The following is a 7,946-nucleotide window of genomic DNA, read 5'->3' as shown; positions in this document are numbered from 1 at the left end:
ATAGGTACGTCAGTGGGTGTGGTGGAACGTTTTAACTTGAGGATATATGACCGTCTGGTGACTTCACATTCCTGTTGTGTGTAAGTGGGACGTCGGGGCTGGAAGGCAGGGCTAGGATGCAGGTGGCATTAAGGCGAGAAAGGCAGTAGGAGATCGTGGCGATGTGTATGTTGCTAGGGTGAGTGTCTTTTCCTTAGAGCGGTCTAGCTTTAAGTCCAGGGAAGGGAGGGATTGTGTATGTTCATACCACTAGACTCGTCCAGTTTCCCCATATTACTGGGTAATGTAAGATTGTTTCACGTGTTGTACTTGGATAGGGAAATAAGATGTGTTCGTATGGTGTGTATTTTGTGGGTTGCTTCAGTATATAGGGTCTTGTAGAGGTTAGTGGTGTTGTGGTAGAAGGCGAGGCCGCGCTGAGGCATTAGTATCCTATGGGGATGTGATCGAGGGCACGTCAGGAGAGTGTAATGTTACAGATCCCTCGAGAAGACAATGATGGTAGGCAGCTGTGATGGTCCTGACGTAATTTTTCCCATTCAGGTACCTCTTTAATCACTTCAGTCTAGGAATGATGGACAGTCCAGTGTCCACAGCGACGTATTGTGGATCTTATAACGAGACTGTATGTCTCAACACGGGGCCTTAGATGCTGGTTGGTGTGTGTGTGTGTGTGTGTGTGTGTGTGTGTGTGTGTGTGTGTGTGTGTGTGTGTTCCAGAATCCAGGGCATCGGACCTGTGCGTCATAACAGCTGAATGGTACTGTCAAACTAGGGATAGTCGGTATTGGTCATACACATGGGGATCGTTAAGATACCGTCAGGACGGTGTGTGGGGAGAAAGTCGGATTCGAGATAAATGTTTACACTCATGCCTGGAGTGGGGGGAAAAGGCCCCGTGTGCGAGAGAGTGAGAGGGAGGGAGTCTGGCGCTCGTAGAGCCCAGGAGGCATTTCCAGCCTGAACCCCATTATTCAAGGTGAGGCAAGTTGGTTCTCCCTGGGACGCGAGTTTGATGGGGTCTGCTTCACCGAGAGGATGCAGGGGTTCGTATTTTACCGGCATCTTTTGATTTCAAGTCATGTACGACACAGGACTGAGATTTCCCCCTTGGTTAAGACGAGACAGGTTCTTCATACTGGCCATATATATGATGCGTTCTCTCGTTAGGGCATTTATGATCATGAGTCTTCGCTGGGAAGAGACGCGTAGTCATTTGATCATTTGGTGTGGACGACTTGAAGTGTTACGATGACCTGGTAGACCAAGGCCGTCATGACCTCAGTAAACCAAGTCTGTCTGCCACCCAGGGTACGTGACAAGGGCCGCACATCAGCTAGTGCCCTCGAGAAAGGCTGTCTTTCAGGGCTGAAGTTAATACTCATATATAGAAAGACATACAGACGGATAGATATAGAGAGATAGATAGATAATAGAAAGTTGCTGGGTCCCAGATAATGCTATAGAACTATATAGGAGTCTGTAGAACTGTAGTCTGTATAGGTTCACGGTTGAGTGACAACTTTATAATGTTATCAACGCCTTTGTTAATGAAGACACTTGCGAATCCATTGTTGAACCAACAGGTCTGTAGTGACTCCAGGGTCGATGTGCGATTTCAGATAACGTGAACAAATGCGGAAAGTTCCGAGAGCCTGAGTAGGAATGAGATCACATTTGAGGGTAGTGCTTCTTAACGAACCAGACAGACTCCCTGGGGAGGAGAGTGGAGGTTGGTCTGTGAACACAGAAGTTGAGAAAGACTCGGATGTTTTGTTTCGACGTCCCGGAATAGAAAACGTATGTATTTGAAGCATCGTATATATATATATATATATATATATATATATATATATATATATATATATATATATATATATATATATATATATATATATATTGCATCATTAGAAGTTGTTCTGTTCGTGCCATCATTTTTGCAATGATACTGAAATGTTCAGAGTTTTTCAAATCAGACTAATGAATCATTGTTCATTTTGTGGAAAAATGTTTAGTGCAAGTCTGGTGTTGGATTAAACTATGCCTCTTGCAAGTGCAGAAACAAGATATCTTGAAATTGTTATATTAACATCACATACGCACACCTCCAGTTAACAAGCAAGAATATATGGTTAGATGAATCTAGCATAATAGAATCATGAGTACAAATCCAAGTCGCCTGTATCAGTAAAACGTTTCTCAAGTCTCTTTGGAAAACGTTCTCTCCTTTGTTGACTGCGTCCAGTGAACGCAGGGAATGATACCATGTTTGGTACTCAAACACGACAACACTCGTCTCTTTCAAAAGTTCAGTACACCCTCAGCTGAGGTGCATCGTACCGTCATACTTTCTGTAAAGATAATAGAATTATAATTCTAAGGTTACGATCTTTATACATGGGTTCTGAAGACCCTCGCCTGTCTGACCCACCCGTCTACCGTCTTCTGTAAGACTAATACAGTTGTCGTCTTCCAGGGTAACTTTCCTTTCTTTCAAGCTGTTACTCCTTTTGCTTAGTTCTTAATCGTCTTCCTTCCCTCAGTAAACCTCCTTATTTACTTTTCTAACCCCTAATGTCATCTTCCTTGGCTGTGCTGACCTCCCCGCTTCCTCTATCTTGCTCTCTTACTCTCCCTTCTCTGACTTCACCCACGTTTTCCAGTCTATCACTCCTTAGTCTGCCTTCTCATCCCTGGTATCTTTCCTCCTCTCACCACCCACTACACCCTCCTGTCAGTAGCAGGGAGACCCCACCTCCCTGACTCACCCACCCACGCTCTCCTACCCAACATGGCTCCTTCTCCTCCCTCACTCCTTCCCTCAACCACTGGTTCCTTCCACCATTCCCTCTTTCCTTCCCTTCCCTCCACTTTACCCTCCGGCATTCCTCCTCCCCTTTCTCTGACCTGTCCTCTTAACAATTACTTTTCCCTTCCCTCCACCCCCAACTCTCTTCCTCTCTCTTCCTCCATCCTGCCCCCAAGCAATCCCCACTTCCCTTCTCTTTCCTCCACTCTACCTTCCAGCAATCCCTCCTACTTTCCCTCTGCTCTGCCCTTTAATAACATCTCTTCCCTTCCCTTCATTCTGCCCTCCAACATTCTGCCCTCCCTTCCCGCCACTCTCCCCTCTTCTCTACCCCCACATCCTCCCACTCCCTGTCACCTCCCACACACACATCACAAGACGTCGTCCTTCACTTATTGCTTCCTCCACTGTCTGAAGTGACGATACACGAGCCGCCAATAACCCGGTGACGTCCCTCCGCTGTGAGCTGCCGGATCACACGTGGCTCCTGACGGGGGCGTTCAGCCTGGAGCTCCCCACCTTCACCAGTATCTCGGCTGGTTTGGTCACTCCGGCTTCGACGCTACTGACGACCCGAAGCCTCCCTCCACGGGTGTAGTGCCCCACGCTTGACGGACTGGAGACCCAGCAGTGGTGAACAACACCTGTGGATCAACTTGTTACCTGCTTGAAGAGTACATTCCTCTGCATTAACTCAAGCCAACGACCTACTCCTCGCCCTCAACTTCCTATAAGATAGCCTTATAATAGCACCATTAATAAAATATATCTCTTTAGAGATCATTGGTTTTAAGACAACATAATTTATTTATGTTTTGTGTATTTTTCACGGATGGTTTCTTCGGCGAGATAATGTATATATATATATATATATATATATATATATATATATATATATATATATATATATATATATATATTTCGATTAATCAACGAGACGTGTTTGGAATAATGTGCCTATAGCACACCTCTGCGGACCTCCACATGATAGAATTCTGGTGGTATAGAATTAGATTCTTCACAGACAGACGCACACATACACAGATCCACATGGGCCTCCGTGGTGTGGTGGGTAATGGTACTTCAGGAGCCAACCAGACGATCTTGTCAGTTACTGGTGGTTCCTGGTGTGGCTGACTGAACGAAGCAGTTCCCTGCATGAGGGCTATCTCTGTAGCCAGGGTAGGCCAGAACCTGTAGCCAGGGCAGGCCAGATCCTATGTAGCCAGGGTTTGCGCAGAGCCTGTAGCCAGAGCAAGCTAGAGCCTGTGTATCCAGGGTTGGCACAGAGCCTGTAGCCAGGGTAGGTCAGAGTCTGTAACCAGGATAGGCCAGAGCCTGTGTAGCAGGGCAGGCCAGAGCCTGTGTAGCAGGGTAGGCCAGAGCCTGTATCTAGTGTAGACCAGAGCCTGTACTTAGGGTAGGCCAGAGCCAGTATCTATTGTAGACCAGAGCCTGTATTCAGGGTAGGCCAGAGCCTGTAGCTAGTGTAGACCAGAGCCTGTACCCAGGGTAGGTCGGAGCCTGTAGCCAGTGTAGGCCAGAGTCTCTTTAAAGAAGTCGATGGTGAAGGCGTGATGGCGAAGGTCTACACTGATCAATATGGACTCCTGCAAGTTGAGGTCGTTTGAAACAAGTACCGAGGCTGTCAGGCAAGGACCCATCGTCATCCAACTGAGTGTGGATGTTGGCTGTGATGTCTACCCGACCGCTGGAGCCTCCTGGTCGACCTTTCTGAAGGGGAGGTGGAGGAAACTAACATCTCAATCCTTTGTACGGATCAGGAAGAAAATATGAATACCATATGTCTGTGTCTGCTCTTGTAAGGGAGTGAAACTTTTGCCCTTAGCTGTCTATGAACCAGTGGCTTGGTTCCCCATGAACCAACGGGTTGCTTGCCTGTGAGCCAGTGATTTGACAGATGTGAAGGAGTGACTTGGTTGCTCGTGAACCAGTGGTTAGGTTACCAGTGAACCAGAACTTAGCTCCCTATGAGCCACTAACAAACGTGTGGCTGTTGGTCCCTAGCAACTCACTCCCCTAATTGTACAATCAAGAAAAAAGATACGTAGGATCTTTATCTTGGTTCTGTTGCCCCAGCCATGGAGAACGAAGGTGCCTAAGACATAAGGACCCTGCCTGACCCAGTCTCCCGTTGATTCGTTACCCTACACACACACACACACACACACACACACACACACACACACACACACACACACACACACACATAGCTACGGCACCAACCTGGTGGTGATCGTCCAAGACTTGCGTCAGCTTCCTCTGGAGTGGCAGCCACACTCTACCCTGCTGGCGGTGGTGATGGGGGTGGAGCGGTGGCTCACCTCCTCCTCATAACCTTCCTGAAGGTTTGTGTGGGATACAGGCAGAGCAGAGCGACCTCCTCAGACGTAGCCTCTGGTACTACGGCTTAACTGGTGTACAGGCGCAGGAATACAGCCTTCACAATATTAATAGTAGTAGTAGTAGCAGTAGTGGTAGTAGTAGTAGTAGTAGTATGTAATAGTCTAAAGGACTCCAATATAGAGGTGGGAAAGGGCTACTGCAGCTTCAAGACTGCAGTACAGTAAGTAGCAGTGGAAGGATGGATTCCTTTGGAGTATGATGGTTCGACGAGATAACACCTCACTGAATGCGACTTTTCTCTCGCGGTTTTAACCTCTAGTAGGCGGAGTCCGGTAGCATCCAACCTTCCAGACGAAGTTTATATATATATATATATATATATATATATATATATATATATATATATATATATATATATGTATATTAGTCCTTGTTGCTGTTTCTATTCCGGAAAAGAAATTTCTCTATCCAACAAAAGCTTTTAATTCAACACAGGCACTCGATATCAGGCAGGCTATTAATTTAACACAGGCTTTTCCTCTATCAATGCAATATATTCCGCTCACACCAAAGAATAGCACCGGAGCTCCCTGTTAGACCACAACACACTACGAGAATACAGATGCCACAGCGAACGGAATGAGTGCCGTTTGAAACGTGCGCTGACAATCTGGCTGGCTGGCTGGCTGGCTGGTTGGTGTTTTGGCTGGTAGTCTGAGTGACTGGCTGCCTGGCAGAATAATTGGTTTGTTGGCTGGCTGGCTGGCTGGCTGGTTGACGAGTTCGCTGCCTGGGTAACTGAGTGGTTGACTAGCTAACTGGTTACTGGCTGCCTGGCTGGCTGGGTGAGTGGTTGATTAGCTAACTGGCTGCCTGACTGATTGGCTCTAGCTGCATGGAGTGCATCACACAGGGTGACGAATGTTTATTGTCCTCTAATGTCGCTGGGCATGACCGCAGACGAAAATATCTGATAACACGTCGACAGCTTCATGGGGTGGGGGTGGGGGGGCAGACCTACGTATACATGTTGATGGCTTACCTTTCAGCACCTTCAGGAACTCGAGTTGATGTCTTTCAGGGAAAGTATCGCCTCTTTAAGTTCTCTCTGTGACATTTCGTCTATAATGGCTACTGACAGAACCATTAAGTTATTTCTGTGTCATTTCTGATATTCTTTTATCTTACTTTCGCATTCGTATTGAGTGTGTGACCACAACTTGCCCATGAACTTGAGTTCATATTCCTTTTTGTGAAGCGTCTGGGGTAAACCATGGAAAGGTCTGTGGGGCCTGGATGAAGATAGGGAGCTGTGGTTTCGGTGCATTACACATGACAGCTAGAGACTGAGTGTGGACGAATGTGGCTTTTTTTTTCCCCCGTCTATTCCTGGGTCTACCTCTCTCACGAGGGAAACTGTGAAGAAGAACGAAAAATAAAAGAAATACACGAATAAGCTGTAGACCAGATGTATACATGCAAGCAACCATACATAGAAGCATCTTTACACTCGTAAACAATCAGGAGCAAATTGAATGCACGATTGGAATGCCATACAGAAGGCCCGGTGCTGTTGATACGTTCGTAAAGCTTGTGCTGAATATATTCCTTTCCCGCCGTCAGGCGCAGGTGAACAAAGTCCATTTGTTCTGTGATGATGCCCTGAGGGTGATGCTGGAGAGCATGGTTGCCCAAGATGAGGTTAGCTTTGCATTTTCTCTTCGCTTTGTATCGCTCTGGTCTCATTGCATACATGTGGGGGGGTAACAGTCACACAACTCTCCCAGGGCAACCAAGTCTATAACTGAAGTATTATCTACGGAATAAACAATATTGCTTCGTACGATGAAACGAGCAATACAACAGTTAACGAGTAAGATCGTTATGTATCTTCCTCCTGGGTAGTAACCCCTTTGATGAGCAATATGGCTCATCATTGTGCATATTGACGAAAATGAATCTATTCCCTGTGCAAGGAGGAAGATGGATAGCATACTCCTCATATTGAGCAATATGTCTTACAGAGGCTCGGATGCAGTTGACGTAAGGTTTGAGGAGATGCTACACACACACACACACACACACACACACACACACACACACACATATTGGGACATTGTGAGAAGTATTGCCCTTCGTCAGGCAGTTTCCAAATAGGGTCGAAAGTCTCGGGTTCTCCAACTCGTCATTAATCCACAGGTTATAAGAGTGAGAGATTATCACAGCGAGAGATTAATCAGTGCATATCAGACGCAGATTAACAGTATCTTGATATAATCTCTCGCAAATCCTTATCAATGGGATAAGTTATCAGTGATCTAATTTTCAGAATAGCCCATTTTCTATAATGTATTTCGTGTCTCGTGTTGATCATGTTGGATGAGGGGCTTTTGTTGATCAGGGCCAGCTCATATTGATCAAGGCCAGGGGCTTCTTTTGATCAGGGCCAGGGGCATGTGTTGATCAAGGCCAGGTCATGTTGATCAGGGCCACGTCATGTTGATCAGTCCCAGGTCAAGCTGATCGGGGCCAGGTCATGTTGATTAGTTAGGTCATATTAATCACCGCCTGCTACATCACTTAGCAGGTTTATCATGGCGATCAGAATTATGATGGTCAGGGCCAGGTCATGTTGATCAGGGCCAGGTCATGTTGATCAGGGCCAGGTCATGTTGATCTGGGCCAAATCATAGTGACTAGGATCAAGTCATGTTGTTCAGGGATAGGTCATATTGATCAGGGCCAGGTCATGTTGATCAGGGCCAAATCA

This window comes from Panulirus ornatus, chromosome 14 (assembly GCF_036320965.1).
Source record: "Panulirus ornatus isolate Po-2019 chromosome 14, ASM3632096v1, whole genome shotgun sequence".
Classification (NCBI taxonomy): Eukaryota; Metazoa; Arthropoda; class Malacostraca; order Decapoda; family Palinuridae; genus Panulirus; species Panulirus ornatus.
The sequence above is the reverse complement of the archived record's forward strand: the minus strand, read 5'-3'. Positions refer to the sequence as shown.